Source organism: Pseudochaenichthys georgianus, chromosome 19, assembly GCF_902827115.2.
Source record: "Pseudochaenichthys georgianus chromosome 19, fPseGeo1.2, whole genome shotgun sequence".
In the NCBI taxonomy this organism is placed as follows: Eukaryota; Metazoa; Chordata; class Actinopteri; order Perciformes; family Channichthyidae; genus Pseudochaenichthys; species Pseudochaenichthys georgianus.
The window spans coordinates 28,791,519-28,816,994 of NC_047521.1; positions in this window are offsets into that span (position 1 = coordinate 28,791,519).

The window sequence follows — 25,476 nt, forward strand, 5'->3', positions numbered from 1 at the left end:
TGTATAAAACATTCACACCCTGCCTGATGTAACCCAGGAATATAGACACAAAGAAACTGAGGAGTGAACAGACAGGTCTCAGATTGACAGAGCTGGGGTCTCCTAATCAGAAATACAGCCAATGAAAGGCCATGCAGTTGGAGCGGCACATACTGCGAGCTTTGCAGTACTTTATTTCCTACAGCAACCAAACAATGGGGCTCAAGGAGGACATTCAGGTGATAAGGGGGGGGGGGGCATATTATTCTGAAACCAATCTGCACAATGACTACTTTTACTTTTGGGACTTTAACTATATTTTGATGATAATACTTTTCTACTTTTACTTCAGGGACATTTTGAATGCAGGACTTTTACTGTAATAGAGTATTCCTACACACAGTACTTCTACTTTCACTCAACTACAAGAACTGAGTACTTCTACTGTTACTCAAGTACAAGATCTGAGTACTTCTACTTTTACTCAAGTACAATAACTGAGTACTTCTACTTTTACTCAATTACCAGATCTGAGTACTTCTACTTTTACTCAAGTACAATATCTGAGTACTTCTACTTTTACTCAAGTACAAGATCTGAGTACTTCTACTTTTACTCAAGTACCAGATCTGAGTACTTCTACCTTAAACAATCACAATATGTGAGTACTTCTACTTTTACTAAAGTACAAGATCTGAGTACTTCTACTTTTACTCAAGCACAAGATCTGAGTACTTTTACTCAATTACCAGATCTGAGTACTTCTACTTTTACTCAAGTACAATATCTGAGTACTTCTACTTTTACTCAAGTACAAGATCTGAGTACTTCTCCTTTTACTCAAGTACAATAACTGAGTACTTCTACTTTTACTCAAGTACCAGATCTGAGTACTTCTACCTTAAACAATCACAATATGTGAGTACTTCTACTTTTACTAAAGTACAAGATCTGAGTACTTCTACTTTTACTCAAGCACAAGATCTGAGTACTTTTACTCAAGTACAAGAACTGAGTACTTCTACCTTACTCAAGCACAAGATCTGAGTACTTCTACTTTTACTCAAGTACAATAACTGAGTACTTCTACCTTACTCAAGCACAATATCTGAGTACTTCTACTTTTACTCAAGTACCAGATCTGAGTACTTCTACCTTAAACAATCACAAGATGTGAGTATTTCTACTTTTACTAAAGTACAATATCTGAGTACTTCTACTTTTACTCTGGTACAAGATGGAATGTGTCCCCATGTTCAGCTCATTACTCCCATCACTCATATCCTTTAGAGCAGGGGTGGGGAACGTTTTTCCTCTCAAGGGCCATTTCAATTTTTACAATATCCTCAGAGGGCCGTACAAGTTATTGACCTCTGCTTAAAAAAACTAAAATCACAGCCCATTCATTTCATTCTGTGCAAAGAAAAAGCAACCTCTTAATCCAGATATCTCACCATGACTCACGCATGCACGTGCACGTGCAGGGTGTGGCGTGACCACCAAAACAGAAAGATATGGACACAAGATGTTTGCAAATGTATTTAGTTTCCTATCCATGTGAACATTATTTAAGTGGGGGGGGGACCTAACCTCCTCTAGGGGGGTCTGGGGGGCATGCTCCCCTGGGAAGATTTTTTTTTAAATGTTGAAGTTAAAAGCATCAATCTGGTGCACTTTGAGAGCAACATTAGGAGATCTATGGACACATCTCTCAACACCCAAACACAACTGTAAGCAGATTTTCTTTTAATTTATGGATATTTGACAAATCACTCCCCTTTCAAACTGTATTCTTCTTTATTAATAACTGTCATATAGTATTTTATACCTGTTTACTTTATTCTCTTATTTTTTTAATAACTATAATGATCATATAAAGATGTGCCTTTACCTCACTGGTTGTAGACAAAGCTTCTTATATTCGTTAGCATAGCTAGCTAACCAGATGCTAATGATAACAACACAGTTATTGACTGTCTGATCAGTATGACAGATGAGCAGATCGCCACTGGGCTTTCAACTAAAGACACAGACCCGCAGAAACTACGGTATGTGTATGGACTTATCGGTACTGCAATTTCTGAAGTGCTGGAGCGGCGTTCTGGTGCTCTCCGTCAGAACTGCACCCCTGTCAGTCGAGACATATACCACGTGATGACACGTTAGGCTCGTGTTGTGTTCAAGGACCCTGACCTTGGCCAGGAAAAACAGGCACTCGCTTGTTTAATTTTTTTGCGGTCTAGATTTCTTTCATTTTTTTATTTTTTGCGTGTGTTTATAAATTACCTCGAGGGCCGTACCAAATTGTCTCGCGGGCCGTATAAGGCCCGGAGGCCGGAGGTTCCCCACCCCTGCTTTAGAGGCACAGAACAGATTTAAGAGTCTCCCTCTTTGGAGATTCATGGCTCCATCAGACTCGAGCCTCCCCGTGCTGAGGCCTCATGCCTGTGAGGACATGTGAGGGCATGTGAGGGCATGTGAGGGCATGTGAGGGCATGTGAGGGCATGTGAGGGCATGTGAGGACATGTGAGAGCATGTGAGGGCATGTGAGGACATGTGAGGGCATGTGAGGGCATGTGAGGACATGTGAGGGCATGTGAGGGCATGTGAGGGCATGTGAGGGCATGTGAGGGCATGTGAGGATACCAGCTGATACATGTGGAGTTTCTGTCTCTGAAGAAACTCCAAAGTAACCTCTAACTGATTAAGAAAGATGGCTGTGTCATCGGCATCAAAATGGATAATTGTTTTTCATGTATAATCAATTATTTTGTTACTGAATGAAAAATGTTTTTGGGGCAAATCATCTTTAAAATGTTCTGATTTATTTTTCCGGTAAATCTGAATATTTTATTTTGGAATTTGGATTTTTTTCTTGGAAATCAAAATGCTCATTCCTGGGTTTAGGACTCATTCCTGCAGCTCTCCATCTAAAGACCTGAAGCTGGAGAAACAGAACCGTTGTGAGTTTGACAGATTTACGGCGTCCCCTGAACGCCTCGCTGCTGTTTCTGTTTATCACCCAGCGGCCATATTGACATGCGCAGCATCCCTCTCAACAAACAAACAATGATTCATCCGCCGCTGAACTTTAGCTGCCTTTCCTTTCTGAAACGATAACGGACCGGTCGTAAAGTGCGACCTTCAATCAAAGGTCGACGCCGTAAAACATCCTGCAAAGTGTTTCATCCACTGATTACATTTAATAAGTCCTTTATAAAACCAGCCGCCGTATCTCGAGACCTTTCAAACATACTTTTTTTTATTCGACCTATAACCTTAATAGTTTATGTACTAATTTTACTTTTTAATGCACATTTCTACTTCTTATGTTTATGTAAAAATAGCTAGCCAGCTCTGTTGTGATTGGTTCACCGCTTAGTGATGTCCCGCCCCTTAACCTATACAATCAGAGATGTTAAGGTACATCCTTTCCTCAAGTAGAAGATACTCGTGTTTAAAAATACTCTGGTGAAAGTAGAAGTACTGACTAAACTTCGTTACTCAAGTCAAAGTAAAGAGGCTTTGAAGTGTACTTCAGTAGAAAGTACCCATAACTAGCAGCTGTTTTAAAGAGTACCTGACCTCCCTTTATATTAATAGAACAATAATGTCATTGTTAGCTAATGAATGTTTCCATGCTGAACAACGGCAACATGACAACGTTTCCATTGGTCCCTCTTCTTTAGAGAAGACCAGGAAGTGATGGATACACGGATCGTGTTCAAACCAATAGGCACGCAATGACTCTAAAGAATAATGACCACGCCACCAAACACACATTATACCAAGATATTATACTTCTATAACTCCCACAAATACCTTGTTACGTGCCAGGCAGGCTGTACATGTGTGGTTTTCCTTCCCTCCTGTGTTTCTCTCTTCTCCCTGTCTTCTGCACAGCTAATCAGCAGCTGATCGGTATCTGCCTGTGCACCTGAGTCTGATGGCTGATTGGATCCTCTCACCCTCAGCTGGCCTATCAGCAGCCAGGGCCGACCATAAAGGAGGCACCCAGGAAGTCTTCTCTGTCTCACTCTGGGTCTGTTGCTGAGGAAGGAACACGGCTGTGTTTAGCAACGAAAGCTCTTTGAATACTCTGACCTTTGTTAATGTGTGTGTGTTGAGAGGTGGAGGAGTTAGGTAAGTCTGGGGTACCCTGTACATGTCTCACCACCTAGCTAACTATTGTTTAGACACACTAGGTAAGCGGATTGTTGCCACCCCTGTATATTGTTTTGTCAAATTATTTGTAGTTAGTTAGTGAGGGTTTTTGTTTGAGTTTGGTTTCAAAGGAGAGTTGTAGAGATAGGCCTGGTTTTGTTATGCTTGTTTCTTTAGTTTGGCACAATCCTTTGACTCCTCCTCCTCCTCCTCCTCCTCCTCCTCCTCCTCCTCCTCCTCCTCCTCCTCCTCACCAACAGAGTGTTTCTGTTTAATTGTTATGTTATGATAGGTTACAAGGAATAAACCTTTTGTCAACCTTTACTCTGACTCTCTCATAATTACGTACGTTATTGTCTCCAGGTCCCCTAGACCTTAGTGGGGACGTGACAAATGGGGGCTCATCCGGGATCTCTATTTTCCTGAAATAAAAACAACCAATAATTGAGAAGTCATCGTAGGTGTTGTACATTGGCTGAAAAATGGGTTTTGACTTACAGGACTTTATTGAAAGTCCAAGTGTTGATACGTTGTATTCCTGTCGCAAAGATGACATGTTATGTATTGCAGCTCACTTTAACATTTCAGTAGACAAGTATAAAGTAAAAAAAGAGATGAGAGAAAATCCTGCAAAAACTAGAGGAGTTAAAGATTCTTGTAATCCCAAGCATGTCAACTCAGCCTAGGGCTGAAGTGTCTATTGAAGATGATAGGGAAAGAGTTAGCTACACCTAGAGTTGACAAGTTTAGTCCTGAAGCTCCTCCTGCAACGCTTCCTAGGTTTGAGGCTTTCTCTCCGGGTAGCTTAGGTGCAAGTAGTGATGCCAAACTAAAAGTTCGTCTTGTCCGTCTTCAGATGGAGGGCCAGGAAAAGGAGCGTAGAGCGGACTATGAACACAGGCTGCAGATTCGCAAGTTAGAAATAGAAGCTGAGAAAGAAATCACGTTAAAGCGGCTTGACGTTGATGCCCTGAGAATCTCTTCAGAGCAGACATTTGAGAGGTCAAGACCTTCGCATACAGTCTCTCACACAAAGAGTTTTGATGTTAGTAAAAATATTGCTTTAGTGCCAACTTTTAGAGAGTCAGAGGTTGACTCATATTTGTGTGCTTTTGAGAGAATTGCTACCGCACTAGTCTGGCCTAAAGACATGTGGCCAATCCTACTTCAGTGCAAATTAGTAGGTAAGGCTCAAGAAGTGGTATCTTCACTTTCTTTGGACGAAAGCTTGCCGTACAAAGTGCTTAAAGAGTCGATATTGCGTGCTTATGAGCTTGTGCCGGAGGCCTACGGACAAAAGTTCAGAAACCATAACAAGTCTGCTTCGCAGACATTTGTTGAGTTTGCGCGAGAGAAGGGCATTTTCTTTGATAAATGGTGTGCGGCTAATGAAGTGAAGGATCATTTTGAGAGTCTTCGTCAGTTACTTCTCTTGGAAGATGTTAAGAATTCTTTGCCTGAAAGGATGGTGATATTCTTAAATGAACAGAAGGTCACTTCACTGGCTAAGGCAGCTGTTTTGGCGGATGAATTTATGCTCACTCACAAGACTGTGTTTTCTTCACCCTTGCGCCCAGATAAAGCTTCAATATCACAAACCGGAAGACCTGATCTTGGCTCAACAACTTTTGAAAGGTCTAGAGGACCACCATCACCTCCACGGGGGCCCGTGAGTGTAACTACTGCCATAAAACAGGACACCTTATTTCAGGGTGTCATTTCTTAAAGCGTAAACAACAATTTTCGCAACGCTTTCAAACGCCAAAAGGCATGGGACTCATTAAAGGAGTTTCCCTAGCAGAAATAGAAATGTCCCAGGAAGATGATGTACCTGATCCCTGTTTCAAACCTTTTATTTCCAAGGGCTTTGTTTCTTTAACAGGGGATCCTAAAGACCAGCTGCCAGTACAGGTACTTAGGGACACAGGAGGGAAGGAAAACCACACATGTACAGCCTGCCTGGCACGTAACACCCCCACACGTATATATGCCTGTGCACCTGAGTCTGATAGCTGATTGGATCCTCTCACCCTCAGCTGGCCTATCAGCAGCCAGGGCCGACCATAAAGGAGGCACCCAGGAAGTCTTCTCTCTCTCACTCTGGGCCTGTTGCTGAGGAAGGAACACGGCTGTGTTTAGCAACGAAAGCTCTTTGAATACTCTGACCTTTGTTAATGTGTGTGTGTTGAGAGGTGGAGGAGTTAGGTAAGTCTGGGGTACCCTGTACATTTCTCACCACCGAGCTAACTATTGTTTAGACACACTAGGTAAGCGGATTGTTGCCACCCCTGTATATTGTTTTGTCAAATTCTTTGTAGTTAGTTAGTGAGGGTTTTTGTTTGAGTTTGGTTTCAAAGGAGAGTTGTAGAGATAGGCCTGGTTTTGTTATGCTTGTTTCTTTAGTTTGGCACAATCCTTTGACTCCTCCTCCTCCTCCTCCTCCTCCTCCTCCTCCTCCTCCTCCTCCTCCTCCTCCTCCTCCTCCTCCTCCTCCTCACCAACAGAGTGTTTCTGTTTAATTGTTATGTTATGATAGGTTACAAGGAATAAACCTTTTGTCAACCTTTACTCTGACTCTCTCATAATTATTGGTTGTACGTTATTGTCTCCAGGTCCCCTAGACCTTAGTGGGGACGTGACAAATGGGGGCTCATCCGGGATCTCTATTTTCCTGAAATAAAAACAACCAATAATTGAGAAGTCATCGTAGGTGTTGATCTTGGCGATGGGAAGACGATGCGTTCAATGTCAAAATGGCCAGATAGTGAAAATCACCCTTATTATTGATCAACAGGAATTAGACAACGTTTCAGTTTTTGCTGCAGACTTTCAGATTTAAAGAAGCACGTTCACTGTTTCTAATGTATTTGTTTTTATTGTGTGGATATTTGTGTCACAGTTTGTTGCACTGATACATGACTCACTTGTAAACCTCATGCAGGAGTAAAATGGTCGTTTGACTTAACTGTGAGTATCGGAGCGCTTAGGAGCCTCTGATAACGCATGCCTTCACTGCTCTCCATGTGAAATGCAAAACAGCAAAGCACACAGAGGTCTGCTTTCACACCCTGTATATATGAACATCAGGGAGAGAGGCGGTGGACTGCATGGAGCACATCCAGTGAGTTGCTCATGCTCTCCAACACAACCACAGGTCCATCTAGAGAATTGGAACATGTCCATCTTCACGTCTGCAGCTAACGACGTTACGGCTTCACTCTGAGAGGAATATCGTATTAGGAGAGCGTGGTTCCTGCCGGCAGCTCATTACCTTTCACTTTCCTCACGGAGGCTCTGCTCTCCAGCGGGTTGCAGAGATCACCCCTGACCAATCACACGGCCTCCTCCAGTGGCAGGAGCAGGAGGAGGGTGCGAGTGGAGGGGAGGAGAAGTTTGAGTCTGATTGAAGAGGAAGCGCAGGAGAAAATGGACGTCTTATCATTTCCCACTCCTGCAGAGATGAGGCTCCTCCTCCTCCTCTTCAGTCAAACGACTCCACGAGAAGGAGATGATTTTCAGAATGAGTGAAACTCAGCGAAGCGAGGAAATGAGACGAAGGGAGAGTGTGGAGGACAAGAGGAGGCAATCAAATAGGGCGCGAGGAGAGAGGAAACACTGTAAATCAGACGTATCGTGTGCAGAAGGAACCAGAGAGAGAGAGAGAGAGGGAGACACACTGTAAATCAGACGTATCGTGTGCAGAAGGAACATCTGTGTGTAAGTAACATTTAGTCTGAAGCACGTCTAACTCTGAATAACAAACCGTGACCTTTGCAGTGTGTCACATCTCATGGAGTCCACGGCTGAAACAAGTTGAACAAGAAGGACATCAAGCTGTTTTCACTGGAAATAAGCAAACAATCTACCAATAGATCAAGTGCACATCAGCTGGTGAGAGAACTTATAATAAGAAGATATATATTTAGAGAAATCACATCTTGTATTATCTGGAGAACTCATGCTGACCAGAATCAGCAGACGCTGTTGGACAATAAGCTGCTCAAAGGCTTTGGGTTTTCTGATGAGTAATACATGTGTAAATACAATGTTGACTGAACAAGATGATGCCTGTCTAAAAACAAGACCCGATACTGCAGTGTTACTTCCATGGGCGGGAGAGAGAGAGAAGAGAGAGAGAGGGAGAGGGAGACAGAGAGAGAGAGGGAGAGGGAGAGGGAGAGGGAGAGAGAGACAGAGAGAGAGAGACAGAGAGAGAGAGAGGGAGAGAGAGAGACAGAGAGAGAGGGGAGAGACAGAGAGGGAGAGAGAGAGAGAGGGAGAGAGAGGGAGAGAGAGGGAGACAGAGAGAGACAGAGAGGGAGAGAGAGGGAGAGAGGGAGAGAGAGAGACAGAGAGAGAGAGAGAGAGAGAGGGAGAGAGAGGGAGACAGAGAGACATAGAGACAGAGAGAGAGAGCGAGAGAAGAGAGAGAGGGAGAGAGAGGGAAGACAGAGAGAGAGACAGAGAGAGACCGAGAGGGAGAGAGAGAGCGAGAGGGAGAGAGAGAGCGAGAGGGAGAGAGAGAGAGAGACTGAGAGGGAGAGAGAGAGGGAGAGGGAGAGACAGAGAGACATAGAGACAGAGAGAGAGACAGACCCCGGACCCCCCTTGAGGAGGTGAGGACCTAGAGGAGGTGAGGTCCCCCCTAGAGGAGGTGAGGACCCCCCTAGAGGAGGTGAGGTCCCCCCTAGAGGAGGTGAGGTCCCCCCTAGAGGAGGTGAGGTCCCCCCTAGAGGAGGTGAGGTCCCCCCTAGAGGAGGTGAGGTCCCACCTAGAGGAGGTGAGGACCTAGAGGAGGTGAGGACCTCGAGGAGGTGAGGACCTAGAGGAGGTGAGGTCCCCCCTAGAGGAGGTGAGGACCGCTCCCCACTTGTAAAAATAGCACTTTACCCCCGCCTATATGCCGTGAGCTGATTATCGAGCCTTCATTGTAACAGTCGCGGGTGTACTGTGTGTTTGTGTGTGGGGAGTGCTTTTGTGCGTGCTCTATAGTGCGTGCTCTATAGTGCACGCTCTATAGTGCATGCTCTGTAGTGCGTGTTCTTTAGTGTGTGCTCTATAGAGCCCGTAATAGTGTTCACTGGAGTCCAGCACCTCAGCACCCCCACTCAAAATACCTTCCCGCGCCTCTGGTTACTTCTGAAGTGATCATGCCTTATATCAGGAGTAGAGACGTGTTCTGACGAGACGTTCGACACATACTGGGCAAGATGTCAAGTGTTTCAAGTATATGGACAACATTTACAATTAACCACGAGTAAACAACTCAAATCGCTTGAAATAAGCAAAACCATTTGAAGTCCTTCTGCTTTGTGTTGGAGTGTCCTTGCCAGGGTTCAATGACAGCAGGTGGCACGACCGTTGTAGCCATTTGAAAATCTACACCACCATTAATCCAATCTTCTTTGCGTTGAGTAGATGGTTCGATATCTGCAAGTCTTTCACTGAAAAGCTCTCAGTCGATTTCCCCCCCATCTTGAATTGAGCCCAGATCTGTGTTTCGGCCCTGACACACCAGGCGTAGGCGAGTCCTCTGGCGACTGCTTGGTGTGTCAGGGCCTTTATGCTACTCCTCCTACACATCGAGTGATCAAACCCAAATAAGAAACACATCATCGTTCTAACCCAAAAAGCCTCCAAGTTTCCCCGTCTATCAGAACATATCCAACTAAAACATGTCGTATCTCATGAACATGTCATGCTATTGGGACCACATTTGGTGCACAAGTGTAGATATGATGTCTGAGGAAGTGTGACCAATTTGGCGCCATTCGGCCAATAGGTGGCGCTGTAGCGGTATCTTGAAATATACAGGGAGGAATCTCTTTATGTATGTCTGGCTGTCCTTTTATCTGAAGGACCGTTCATCACATCCACTTCACATGTGGTCGCTGTATTTGTGAGGACCTAAGGGAGAGCAGGGTGAAGTCTATCTGATGAGCTCACACACACACACACACACACACACACACACACACACACACACACACACACACACACACACCTCTGAGGATATGTATTTGATGCTTTTCAGATACCCCAACTCTCTCTTTTGCTCCATTGGGTTTTTTGTAATAGACAATAAGGTTCCTTATCCTCCCATATCTCTTTATTAAGGCAGCACACTCAGTCCTCTCAGGCAGAACACAGGGAAATTAACACTTCCATTTAGACTAGCTATCTCTGATGGCTCATAACCTGATAACATTTTACTGGTGTTTCCGAAAGGTACAAGTGCGGTGCTTTAAAGTTTCAGTGGCTGAATTCAATAGCAATAAAAAAAGAGTAAAGATAACTCAGGAATGTCTTTAAGACTCTTGTAGTCACGCCTTAAGATTTCCAGACGTAGTTTTACTTTCCGTTAACTTTTCTATTACCTTTGAAAGCATCTTCCAAGTCCAAGCTGAGATAAGAGTGTTGTCTCAAACATCCCATAACCTGATGATATGATTACTGCTGTGTTTTAAGGGAAAGGGAAAAGATTAGACTCTAAAAAGGTCAGAGGTCAGCATGCCTTTAAAGGTGGGGTAGGTCATTTTGGAGAAACCAGCTGGAGTGGCTAGAGTTTGAAAATACACAGCCGGAAGAAATCTGCCACTTCCTCACAGAGCCCCTCCTCCAACACGCACGAACGCGCACGTGACCAATGAGGGCACGAGATTAGTGTGTGCCCAGATGGAAGGCTGACAGGCAGGTAGGCCATCCAGTGACTTTAGCCGGCTCAGATGATTGGTCGTGCTTTTTACAGCGCCACGGCTTCAAAGCACTTCAGATATTCATTGCTATCGGGATGTTGAGAGCATTCCATGGAATATAACAAGTGTATCTCGAGCCGGTTTCTCAGACTTACCTACCCCCCCTTTAAGTCTTAAAAACGTAATATTCAGACATAGTTCAATTTCTATTTTCTCTGCAATTACTTTTTAATAGAAGTTATGTATGCTGTCGGACCGACGACGATATTTCTTCATAAATGTCCACCAAATATTGTTGCAAAAGCACAAAGCACTTTTTTTATTTTTTCGAGCGAACTTTGAGCTCCGAGCGAAACTGGATCAACTGGTCCGGATAAAAATGTTTTCTGTTCCTTGCAGATCTACTTTAGTTGAAGCGAATTGAATGAACAATACTTCAGATATGTGAAGGATCGTGATGCCCAGATAACAGGCATATTGTTCCTTTACGTTTAGAAAATGGTGCTTTAGCACCACCTCTTGGCCGAATGGAACCAAATTGGTCCGGGTCACTCAGACATCACATCTACACATGTCCACCAAATGTGGACCCAAAAGCACAAAGCACTTGGGAGATGGAATCATTTGCAATACTTTTTCCGTCCACGACATTTGAGCAAACTTTGAGCTCTGAGCGAAACTGGATCAAACACCAACAACTGGTCCAGATTCAATTTTCTTCCGGACTCTTGCAGATCTACTTTAGTTGAAGCTTGTTGAATGAACAGTACTTCATTACCTTATGTGAAGCATCGTGATGCCCAGATAACAGGCAGATTGTTCCTTTACGTTTAGAAAAGGCTGCTTTAGCGCCACCTCTTGGCCGAATGGAATCAAATTGGTCCTGTTCACTCAGACATCACATCTACACATGTCCACCAAATATGGACCCAATAGCACAAAGCATTCATGAGATATGTTTTCTGGTATTTCCTATTGCTTTTGAGGAAGCTTTGGACGTTGGCAGACTTCTCTCTGGCTTGTTGGTGACGGATGCTCCAACTCTGTTGGAGAATGTTGTGAATTGTTTGGTTTAAAGCATTGAAATCATTTCTTTATTTGCTTACTGTCATTCCAGTCACAGGAGAAATGTTGAAGCATATTGTTTCCTGATTTAGCTCTAAATATAAGGGTATCATTCTGTTTCACTTTGAAATGTTTGACAGGAAGTGCTTTTATTTTTAAGTGCAAGGAAGTCGTCTGCTCTGGGTTTTCTGGTTTGTTGATATTAAAATGAGTACGAGATTCATGTAAACTGCGGCATTAATGTATAGTAACATGTTCAGTTTTGACTTGACCCTCTTTCTTCATTATTCTACCATGTCTAATGATACGAGAGGACTAGCAGAACATGGGAACAATCCATAGATTGAGATGCTGTGTTCTTCATGGTTACTTAAGAATGCTTCGGGTAAAGTGGACTGGATCAGCGGTTATTGAGATGTGCGATAGGCAAAGACAGAGCGAGCAAGAAGAGATGTCTGTAGAAGACGCCTGTTCAACATTTACACACAGACATGCTAATTCATTCAGACAGAGCGAGCGCGTAATGAAGACACATGTCGAAGCATTTGTCAAGATGTTCTCTCTTCGTTATCGTGTAGAAACACACACACACAGGTGGCCAGACACACTCCATGACCTGACACCTCTACAACCAATTACATAGTCAAAGAGAAACCTGCCCACACACACACACACACACACTCACTCACTCACTCACTCACTCACACTCACACTCACACACATACCATGTATACATCACTTCAGGGGACATTACATTGACTTACATGCATTTCCTGGAGACTTATCCTAACCTTAACCATAACCAACACATGCCTGACCCTAACCAAGTCTTCACCCTAACATTAATGATCCCCTTATGGGGACCTCCATTTTGTCCCCATAAGGGAAGCCAGTCCCCACACGTGACTATGTAAACAGATGTAGGTCCCCACAAGTATAGTAATGCTAGACCACACACACTCTCTCACACACACACACACACACACACACACACACACACACACACACACACACACACACACACACACTCATACTCACACACACTCATACTCACACACACACACACACACACACACACACACACACACACACACACACACACACACACACACACACACACACACTGACAAATGAGAAGACTCAGTGTGTGTCACACCGACTTCACAAGGTTTCTCATCACATTAACTGAGGCAAAGAGATGGAGGCAGAAAGAGGGTGAGGCAAAGAGATCAGAGCCTATCGGGTAAGAAGCCTCACCATCAGAGCGTGGATTAGGAGCTAAGAGTATTCCGGAGAAGGGACATCAGAAACATTAAACATGCGTGTCACAAACGGCTCGTGACGAAGAGTCCATGTTGGAAATAGTAGCACATTATCTGATCTCAAAGGATCAAGAGAGAGATCGATATTGAAAGCTGTGTATAATATTAAACTTCATATTCGGCGACATGTTCCAGACTTTCCCGAGAAAAGAGAGATGTTAAACTACGAAGTCATCATTTGGAGAAAACGAAGATGTATTTTAATCTTGTTTCAGAAATGTCTTAATGTGCGTGTGTTTCAGAGAGGTAGTGTTTCTGACTTCAGGGTTAGAGCGATGTTTCTGTGTAGGGCGACAGGCCCGGTTCTACGGGGGTGCATAAGGGTGCATTGCACCCTCAGTTGAGTCGTTATGCACCCTCAGTTGAGTCGTTATGCACCCTCATTTGAAAAATGAAAAGTGAAATAAAAAAAAAAAGTGAAAAAAATGACATATATAATAATAATAATAAGAAGAAGAATTTAGTTGAAATAAAATAAATTGTAATTGTGGTTAAATTACATTGTCTGCATTTATTTGGTCAATTTAAACGGTAAGTAACGTTATTATTATGTCAGGTGCGTGTGACCTGTGCCGCTGCGCGTTCATCATCTGCAAGGTGCTTACACAGCAGTCAGTGATGGACATCAGAAAATGGATAAAACAACCAGCCCTTATCTCCAGCAGCATCTACTGCAGGTATAACAGTTCAGATCATGGGGACATTACGTTACCCGCGGCCACTGTCGTGGACACTAGGGGTGTAACGGTACACGTACCCGTACCGAAATTATTCGGTACGGGCCCTTCGGTTCGGTACACGTGTGTACCGAAGTGTACCGAACGAATATAACGTTAAACGTAAAAAATTGAGAAAGTGAACAACTTCTTGGAAGTAATCTGAGGTGCTGCGTCGCAGCATTCAGAGTAATTTGCTCCCATTGGGCTCAGCGCGTCATAGAGCGAGCAAGTCATTTCATTGGACGAGAGGGCATGCTATGAGAGCTGGTCAGAGGGATGCGTTCAAATTTAGTCGGTCATTTGAGGAACTGTCGAAATGGCGAACGCAGATAAAGTTGAGCTCGAAAATCCTCCAGCATCATTGAAGTCTCCGGTTTGGGAACATTTTGCTATCGCAGTTACGTACAAGGATGACGGACAAAGACAGGTGGACCGAACCAAAGCTGTTTGTCGGCATTGTTCAACTAACATTGGTTACGCGGCTGGCAATACATCAAACTTGCACACTCTTGAAAAGGCATCACCCGAACGTGAATATCACCGGTACCAAAAGAAAAAAGACTGAAGTGCAAACCCAACTCCCGCTAGCATTTAGCCTCCACCACTCGCAAAAACTTCAGACCGAGTCAAAGCTATTATAAACGCCAAGTATCCTTATGTTGCCATGTTAGCAAAGCGCTACCTGGCTGTATCTGCTACCTCTGTCCCTAGCGAGAGGGTGTTCTCCACGGCAGGAGACGTTGCTAGTGCCAGCAGATCTGCCCTTTCAGCAGCCATGTGGACAAGTTCATCTTTCTTTAGACAACATGAAAATACAATGACAAGCCAGTCCTAATGTCAAGCTGGCTGCTTAGGTAGTACAGTACAGTACAGTTCAGATACAGATTATTTCAGTTCATCGAAATGCTGCACCTTAATGTTCATTTGATTATATTTTGTATTTATTTGAGTGAATACATTATTCACAGTTTAATAATAATAAAAAAATATATATATGTTTTGTTTTGTGAAAAAAAATTCTGCTGTACCGAAAACGTACCGAACCGAACCGTGACCAAAAAACCGAGGTACGTACCGAACCGAAATGTTTGTGAACCGTTACACCCCTAGTGGACACTAACGCCCGACTCGCCGGCTTTGCCCGCCTCGCCGGCTTGCCCGCCTCGCCCACGGAGGCGGAGCAGCCGCAGCCGTCTTCGTTGCCCCAAACACCGCCACCCCTCGGCGGCCCGCAAGTGCCAGAAGACCTCGGCAAAACAGAGTCGGCCCAGGTGTATTTAAAAAAGTGCCCAACTCGCCTGTCCAGTGGGGGGAGGCACTCATTTTGCAGCTCATGGTCTCACAACAGAGATTGGCTGAATATTCATGTAAAAAAAGATGCCATCTTCTGCATGTAGACATTTCGGTTCAAGTAAGTCAGATGCCTTCAACACAACTGGCGCCATGCTCTTATAGGCTACGTGAAAAGGGACTGGGAAGGCATGATCAAGCAAAGAGCACATAGACCCATCTCTTCATGTTGCTCTCAAAGTAACCAGATTGATGCTTTTAACTTCAACATTTAAAAAATCTTCCCGGGGGAGCATGCCCCCGGATCCCCCTAGAGGAGGTGAGGACCCTCCTAGAGGAGATGAGGACCCCCTAGAGCAGTGTTTCTCAAACTTTTTCATACCAAGGACTTAACCAATAAAAAAACACTCGCGGACCACCTAACTCCACAAATATCCCAAAACACATCGTTTTTCTAGAACAAATTATAAATCGCCTGAAAATGGTACAAACAAGTGGCAACATGTGTGACGAAGGTGTTGCCTTGGGCTTTATCATGCAATAGAAAGCTCGTTCCATTGCGGAGATATTCCCGCGAGAGTGCGGAAAACTTAAATGTATTTATTTATTTCAAATGTGTAATGTTACCAATATACTCACGGACCACTAGGGGGCGCTCACGGACCACCAGTGGTTCGCGGACCACACTTTGAGAAGCACTGCCCTAGAGGGTGTTAGGTCCACTCCCAATTTATAAAAATAGCACTTTACCGCTGCACCCTCTCTAATCTCAGGCTGCGGCCCCACGAGGACGAATTCGGTCGTTTGCGTTACTGTTTAGTGTCATATAGACCGTTCGGCCACACGAGGACGACCGAATACGGCACTAAACGACTGAGGAAACGACAACGGGTCCTGGATAGAAATGCATACGCCACTCTCTGGGGGGTCAAACGGCTCCGTGTGTGCGCCCTATACGGACATTTTCAGATCACTGATAGTGATTGCGCAATAGCCCCGCCTCTCCCCACCTCTTCTGCTCACCTCCGCTTACCCCGCGCCAGTGCTGAAGTGTTTCGCCACCAACAACAACAACAATGGCGGATCGCAGAGTTGCTATCGTGCTCCGGACGCTATTGACCATGCTACAGTTGTTTGTGCAACATCTACAGCAATAATGATGAGGCAATAGCCCCGCCTCTCCCCACCTCTGCTGCTCACCCCGCGTCAAAGTAAACTGCACCCTGAATTCAGATTATTTCTCTTTCTCTCGCGAGTGAAGTGTAATCTGACAGGACGGAGACACGCAGCTCTGCTCACCTGCAGCTCCTCCCGCTGCAGCAAAACACACACTTCAAGTCAGATCATCACCTTAGCTATTTTAATTACCTCTCAAACTAAACTAGTTATAAATATGTTTATTTTTACAGTCGGCCGGGTCACTGATTACTGGATGAGCTGCTGCATGAGACAGACACTGACGCTGTCTGAAGAGAGGGAGGAAAAAGAGAGGCTCTGTGTATTTTATCATTATATTATATAGAGTCGTTATTCATTTGTTTTAAAGCTCAATAAATAACAAAGAAGACCTTTGACCGGCACTTTTATCATTTTGTCCGGAAGATTTCAACTTTAATACACGCTGACTGTCGAAAAACTCTGCCCGGTTCCCTCGGCCCCCACCGCGGAGAATAAACAGAAGGGCAACCATGACAACCATGCTTCTTCGCTGCTTTTGTGGAGGAAGTTACAGCGCCACGTAGAGGCTCCTGCATATGTACTGCAGCTTCTCCAGCGGTTGGAGCTCGTGTGGGCAGACACTATCCGGATAATTATTGCATGTGGACGGAAGCCGTTTGCGTTAATCCTATGCGTTTAGCCGTTTTCGTCCTCGTGGGGCCGCAGCCTCAGATGCACCCCGAGTCATTCTGCTCTGGACCCGGGCCTGGCGGCGAGGTCTCGTGGAAATGCCTGAATATCATCAGAACATTTAGGGAAACGTGAATCTAGTTCCATTCAAAATGTGGTGTAAATACTTTACCTTTTTCATGCTAGAATGTTTCTTAAAAATACTTTGTTATCCTTATATATAATAATAATAGATTTATGTTGTTAGCGCTTTTACAGGTGCTCAAAGACACTTTCCAGATATAGTGAAAAGAAAGGAATAACAAATACATATATAGTTAAAGTTATATGCGTTTTTTATTTTGTATTACCGACTTTGCAACCTATTGTTTAGATGTTTATGTTCACAGCAACAAAGACCAAAGAACATTCCTTGTATGACTAAACGTACCTGATTCTAATCAAAGTGCATCAAGGCACGTTTATTTATACTTTTCAACACAAGGCAATTCAAAGTGCTTTACAAAAAATGAAAGACATTAAGAAAATGGCATTTAAAATTAAAAGCTAATAAAATAAACATTAAAAGAAAAAGTACATGGATAAAAGTTAGTGCAGTCTAAGATGTGAATAGTTCAATTAAAAGCAGCGACAAAAAGAAAAGTCTTCTTGCTGGATTTGAAAGTAGTCAGAGTTGCAGCGGACCTGCAGGTTTCTGGGAGCTTGTTCCAGATACTTGGAGCATAATAACTGAACGCTGCTTCTCCATGTTTAGTTCTGACTCTGGGGACAGAGAGCTGACCAGTCCCTGAAGACCTGAGAGATCTGGATGCTTCATCATTTAGCAGGAGGTCAGACATGTATTTTGGGCCTAAACCATTCAGTGCTTTATAAACCAGCAGCAGTATTTAGAAATCTATTCTTTGACACACAGGAAGCCAGTGTAAAGACTTCGGAGCAGGAGTGATGTGATCCACTTTCTTAGTGTTAGTGAGGACTCGAGCAGCGGCGTTCTGAATCAGATGCAGCTTTCCAATAGATGTTTTAGTGAGACCTGTGAAGACACCTTTGCAGTAGTCCAGTCTACTGAAGATAAAGGCATGGACACGTGTCTCCAGATCCTGCTGTGACATTAGTCTTTTAATCCTAGATATGTTCTTTAGGTGATAGTAGGCTGACTTAGTAACTGCTTTAATGTCTAATCGAACCTGATTTCTACTTTCTACACTTTACAGCCCTTATTTAAATCATTGGGCTCTGAAAGTTAGACAATTCGCTAAAAGCCGAATCTAGAGTTGGAGGCGGGGCTTAGCAACAACAGGTTCTCTTTAGCCATCCATTTCTTCATTGATTTAAGGAGCACCTGAACGCACCATTGGCCACGATGGAGGCTCTCCCAGTGCCATTGTTTGAGGTAAACGTGAATTGTTCTTTGCATCTCAGTGTGTTACCTTGTGTAGGTCGGCCCCCCAGACACCGAAGCAGAGTCCCTGCATGTGGGAACGTACCTGGCAATACACTGGATTCGGATCAAAGTGGGAGCTGCATCAAATCTCATGTCTTCATTCTGACATCGCAGTGAAAAGCTGCCGTGTTGTGAGAGGAGTGCTAAAGGTCTGTCTGCGGTTTATTTCGCTGCCACTGAATAAATAAGTAGAGATGGGGACGAGAGAAATGAAGCATGAACACAGTCTCTACATCTCTGGGTTTCTATTCCTGTCCGCTCTCGTCATCGTGTCTCTGGATCTGCGTCGCGACCGACTCCAAGAAGACTCTGTGACGTTTCACTGCAGTTTGAGGACTGAAGAGACGCCATGGAGGATGGCAAAGATTTACCATTTGGTCAAAAGGGCAGAGGTGGAAGTATTGGAGTACAAATACTTTGTTACTGTACTTAAATACATTTTTCTGGTAACAGTACTTTACTCCACGACGACTTCTTACTTTCTACTTCTCACATGTTGAACTCAAATACCTGTACTTTCTACTTCTTACATGTTGAACACAAATACCTGTACTTTCTACTTCTTACATGTTGAACACAAATACCTGTACTTTCTACTTCTTACATGTTTAACACAAATACCTGTACTTTCTACTTCTTACATGTTGAACACAAATACCTGTACTTTCTACTTCTCACATGTTGAACTCAAATACCTGTACTTTCTACTTCTTACATGTTGAACACAAATACCTGTACTTTCTACTTCTTACATGTTTAACACAAATACCTGTACTTTCTACTTCTCACATGTTGAACTCAAATACCTGTACTTTCTACTTCTTACATGTTGAACACAAATACCTGTACTTTCTACTTCTTACATGTTTAACACAAATACCTGTACTTACTACTTCTCACATGTTGAACTCAAATACCTGTACTTTCTACTTCTCACATGTTGAACTCAAATACCTGTACTTTCTACTTCTTACATGTTGAATACAAATACCTGTACTTTCTACTTCTCACATGTTGAACTCAAATACCTGTACTTTCTACTTCTTACATGTTGAATACAAATACCTGTACTTTCTACTTCTCACATGTTGAACTCAAATACATGTACTTTCTACTTCTCTCATGTTGAACACAAATACCTGTACTTTCTACTTCTTACATGTTGAACTCAAATACCTGTACTTTCTACTTCTTACAGGTTGAACACAAATACCTGTACTTTCTACTTCTTACATGTTGAACTCAAATACCTGAACTTTCTACTTCTTACATGTTTAACTCAAATACCTGTACTTTCTACTTCTTACATGTTGAATACAAATACCTGTACTTTCTACTTCTCTCATGTTGAACTCAAATACCTGTACTTTCTACTTCTTACATGTTGAACTCAAATACCTGTACTTTCTACTTCTTACATGTTGAACTCAAATACCTGTACTTTCTACTTCTTACAGGTTGAACACAAATACTTGAACTTTCTACTTCTTACATGTTGAACTCAAATACCTGAACTTTCTACTTCTAACATGTTGAACTCAAATACCTGTACTTTCTACTTCTTACATGTTGAACTCAAATACCTGTACTTTCTACTTCTTACAGGTTGAACACAAATACCTGTACTTTCTACTTCTTACATGTTGAACTCAAATACCTGAACTTTCTACTTCTTACATGTTTAACTCAAATACCTGTACTTTCTACTTCTTACATGTTGAATACAAATACCTGGACTTTCTACTTCTCACATGTTGAACTCAAATACCTGTACTTTCTACTTCTTACATGTTGAATACAAATACCTGGACTTTCTACTTCTCACATGTTGAACTCAAATACCTGTACTTTCTACTTCTTACAGGTTGAACTCAAATACCTGTACTTTCTACTTCTTACATGTTGAACTCAAATACCTGTACTTTCTACTTCTTACAGGTTGAACACAAATATCTGAACTTTCTACTTCTTACATGTTGAACTCAAATACCTGTACTTTCTACTTCTTACATGTTGAACTCAAATACCTGAACTTTCTACTTCTTACATGTTGAACTCAAATACCTGTACTTTCTACTTCTTACATGTTGAATACAATACCTGTACTTTCTACTTCTCACATGTTGAACTCAAATACCTGTACTTTCTACTTCTCTCATGTTGAACTCAAATACCTGTACTTTCTACTTCTTACATGTTGAATACAAATACCTGTACTTTCTACTTCTCACATGTTGAACTCAAATACCTGTACTTTCTACTTATCACATGTTGAACTCAAATACCTGTACTTTCTACTTCTTACATGTTGAACTCAAATACCTGAACTTTCTACTTCTTACATGTTGAACTCAAATACCTGTACTTTCTACTTCTTACATGTTGAACTCAAATACCTGAACTTTCTACTTCTTACATGTTGAACTCAAATACCTGTACTTTCTACTTCTTACATGTTGAATACAAATACCTGTACTTTCTACTTCTCACATGTTGAACTCAAATACCTGTACTTTCTACTTCTCACATGTTGAACTCAAATACCTGTACTTTCTACTTCTTACATGTTGAATACAAATACCTGTACTTTCTACTTCTCACATGTTGAACTCAAATACATGTACTTTCTACTTCTCTCATGTTGAACACAAATACCTGTACTTTCTACTTCTTACAGGTTGAACACAAATACCTGAACTTTCTACTTCTTACATGTTGAACTCAAATACCTGTACTTTCTACTTCTTACATGTTGAACTCAAATACCTGTACTTTCTACTTCTTACATGTTGAACTCAAATACCTGTACTTTCTACTTCTTACATGTTGAACTCAAATACCTGTACTTTCTACTTCTTACATGTTGAACTCAAATACCTGTACTTTCTACTTCTTACATGTTGAACTCAAATACCTGTACTTTCTACTTCTTACATGTTGAACTCAAATACCTGTACTTTCTACTTCTTACATGTTGAATACAAATACCTGTACTTTCTACTTCTTACATGTTGAACTCAAATACCTGTACTTTCTACTTCTCACATGTTGAACTCAAATACCTGTACTTTCTACTTCTTACATGTTGAACTCAAATACCTGTACTTTCTACTTCTTACATGTTGAACTACAAATACCTGTACTTTCTACTTCTTACATGTTGAACTACAAATACCTGTACTTTCTACTTCTTACATGTTGAACTCAAATACCTGTACTTTCTACTTCTTACATGTTGAACTCAAATACCTGTACTTTCTACTTCTTACATGTTGAACTCAAATACCTGTACTTTCTACTTCTTACATGTTGAACTACAAATACCTGTACTTTCTACTTCTTACATGTTGAACTCAAATACCTGTACTTTCTACTTCTTACATGTTGAACTCAAATACCTGTACTTTCTACTTCTTACATGTTGAACTCAAATACCTGTACTTTCTACTTCTTACATGTTGAATACAAATACCTGTACTTTCTACTTCTTACATGTTGAACTCAAATACCTGTACTTTCTACTTCTCTACATGTTGAACTCAAATACCTGTACTTTCTACTTCTTACATGTTGAACACAAATACCTGTACTTTCTACTTCTTACATGTTGAACTCAAATACCTGTACTTTCTACTTCTTACAGGTTGAACACAAATACCTGTACTTTCTACTTCTTACATGTTGAACTCAAATACCTGTACTTTCTACTTCTCACATGTTGAACTCAAATACCTGTACTTTCTACTTCTTACATGTTGAACTCAAATACCTGTACTTTCTACTTCTTACATGTTGAACTCAAATACCTGTACTTTCTACTTCTTACATGTTGAACTCAAATACCTGTACTTTCTACTTCTTACATGTTGAACTCAAATACCTGTACTTTCTACTTCTTACATGTTGAACTCAAATACCTGTACTTTCTACTTCTCACATGTTGAACTCAAATACCTGTACTTTCTACTTCTTACAGGTTGAACACAAATACCTGTACTTTCTACTTCTTACATGTTGAACTCAAATACCTGTACTTTCTACTTCTTACATGTTGAACTCAAATACCTGTACTTTCTACTTCTTACATGTTGAACTCAAATACCTGTACTTTCTACTTCTTACATGTTGAACTCAAATACCTGTACTTTCTACTTCTTACATGTTGAACTCAAATACCTGTACTTTCTACTTCTTACATGTTGAACTCAAATACCTGTACTTTCTACTTCTCACATGTTGAACTCAAATACCTGTACTTTCTACTTCTTACATGTTGAACTCAAATACCTGTACTTTCTACTTCTTACATGTTGAACTACAAATACCTGTACTTTCTACTTCTCACATGTTGAACTCAAATACCTGTACTTTCTACTTCTTACATGTTGAACTACAAATACCTGTACTTTCTACTTCTTACATGTTGAACTCAAATACCTGTACTTTCTACTTCTTACATGTTGAACACAAATACCTGTACTTTCTACTTCTCACATGTTGAACTCAAATACCTGTACTTTCTACTTCTCACATGTTGAACTCAAATACCTGTACTTTCTACTTCTTACATGTTGAACTCAAATACCTGTACTTTCTACTTCTTACATGTTGAACACAAATACCTGTACTTTCTACTTCTTACATGTTGAACTCAAATACCTGTACTTTCTACTTCTTACATGTTGAACTCAAATACCTGTACTTTCTACTTCTTACATGTTGAACTCAAATACCTGTACTTTCTACTTCTTACATGTTGAACTCAAATACCTGTACTTTCTACTTCTTACATGTTGAACTCAAATACCTGTACTTTCTACTTCTTACATGTTGAACTCAAATACCTGTACTTTCTACTTCTTACATGTTGAACTACAAATACCTGTACTTTCTACTTCTTACATGTTGAACTCAAATACCTGTACTTTCTACTTCTCACATGTTGAACTCAAATACCTGTACTTTCTACTTCTTACATGTTGAACTCAAATACCTGTACTTTCTACTTCTTACATGTTGAACACAAATACCTGTACTTTCTACTTCTTACATGTTGAACACAAATACCTGTACTTTCTACTTCTTACATGTTGAACTCAAATACCTGTACTTTCTACTTCTTACATGTTGAACTCAAATACCTGTACTTTCTACTTCTTACATGTTGAACTCAAATACCTGTACTTTCTACTTCTCTCATGTTGAACTCAAATACCTGTACTTTCTACTTCTTACATGTTGAAGTAGAAATACCTGTACTTTCTACTTCTTACATGTTGAACTCAAATACCTGTACTTTCTACTTCTCTCATGTTGAACTACAAATACCTGTACTTTCTACTTCTTACATGTTGAACTACAAATACCTGTACTTTCTACTTCTTACATGTTGAACTCAAATACCTGTACTTTCTACTTCTTACATGTTGAACTACAAATACCTGTACTTTCTACTTCTCTCATGTTGAACTCAAATACCTGTACTTTCTACTTCTCTCATGTTGAACTCAAATACCTGTACTTTCTACTTCTCTCATTTCCCAAACAGCTGGTTCCTTTAGTCTGAATGTGTGTTTGGTGGGGTGGTCATTATTCTTCAGAGTCACTGCGTGCCTATTGGTTGGAACACGATCCGTGTATCCATCACTTCCTGGTCTTCTCTAAAGAAGAGGGACCAATGGAAACGTTGTCATGTTGCCGTTGGTCACCATGGAAACATTCATTAGCTAACAATGACATTATTGTTCTATTGATATAAAGGAGGTCAGGTACTCTTTAAAGCAGCTGCTAGCTATGGGTACTTTCTACTGAAGGACACTTCAAAGCCTCTTTACTTTGACTTCAGTAAAGAAGTTTAGTCAGTACTTCTACTTTCACCAGAGTATTTTTAAACACGAGTATCTGTACTTCTATTCGAGTAAAGTGTGTACTTTAGACATCTCTGCAAAAGGGGAACAACCAGCTCTAAAGGACAGTGGGAACAAGTGGAATAATAAATATGATCGTGTGTCATGTTGTGTTTTTGGTTATTGGATTTATTGAGCTGTAAACTAGTTTTATGAAATGTTGAAGCGATCCTTCGACTGTTTTTGTCTTTTGTTTTTGTCTAAAGAGCGCTATTACACTTATCGTATTTGACTTATTTATGAGATGGGAATGTCATCTCCCCTTTGTTGTTGTTGTTATGTCCTTGTTTGTTTATGTCTCCGGTCTGAACAAAATAAAAGATCTTTTTAAAAGCCTTATCCTTGGTTTAGCATCTCCTGAGTAACACTGCACATAATAATGATGTTTCATGTGGAGTGGAGAAGCCATTTCCTACATGTCCCTTATTAATAATATATATTAGATATTCCCAGCACTACTTCACCGTGCTGAACGCTCCGGAAACAACACGATGATGTTTTGTTCACAAACTTGATGGGTTTCTTGTTACGGGTGAGAGAAGGAAGCAGGACCCAAGTGCAGATAACACTGAACATACCTTTACTTCAAGGATACAATCAGAACCCCCCCGGTGAACACCGTCACATACCGACGACACACCAACGATGACCGACAGAGAAACAGAACTTAAATACACACACGACTAATCAAGGAAACAAGAGACAGGTGAGGAGGGAGGAGAAAACACAGGGGCACCAGGTGAACACAATCAAGAAAACAGGTAGGAGGGAACAGGAGGAGGGAACAGGAGGGAGGGAAACAGGAGGGAGGGAACAGGGTAGGAGGGAACAGGTAGGGAGGGAACAGGTAGGGAGGAACAGGAGGAACAGGAGGGAGGGAACAGGTGGGAGGGAACAGGTAGGAGGGAACAGGAGGGAGAGAACATGAGGGAACAGGTGGGAGGGAACAGGAGGAGGGAACAGGAGGGAGGGAACAGGAGGAGGGAAAGGTAGGAGGGAACAGGAGGGAGGGAACAGGAGGGAGGGAACAGGTAGGAGGGAAC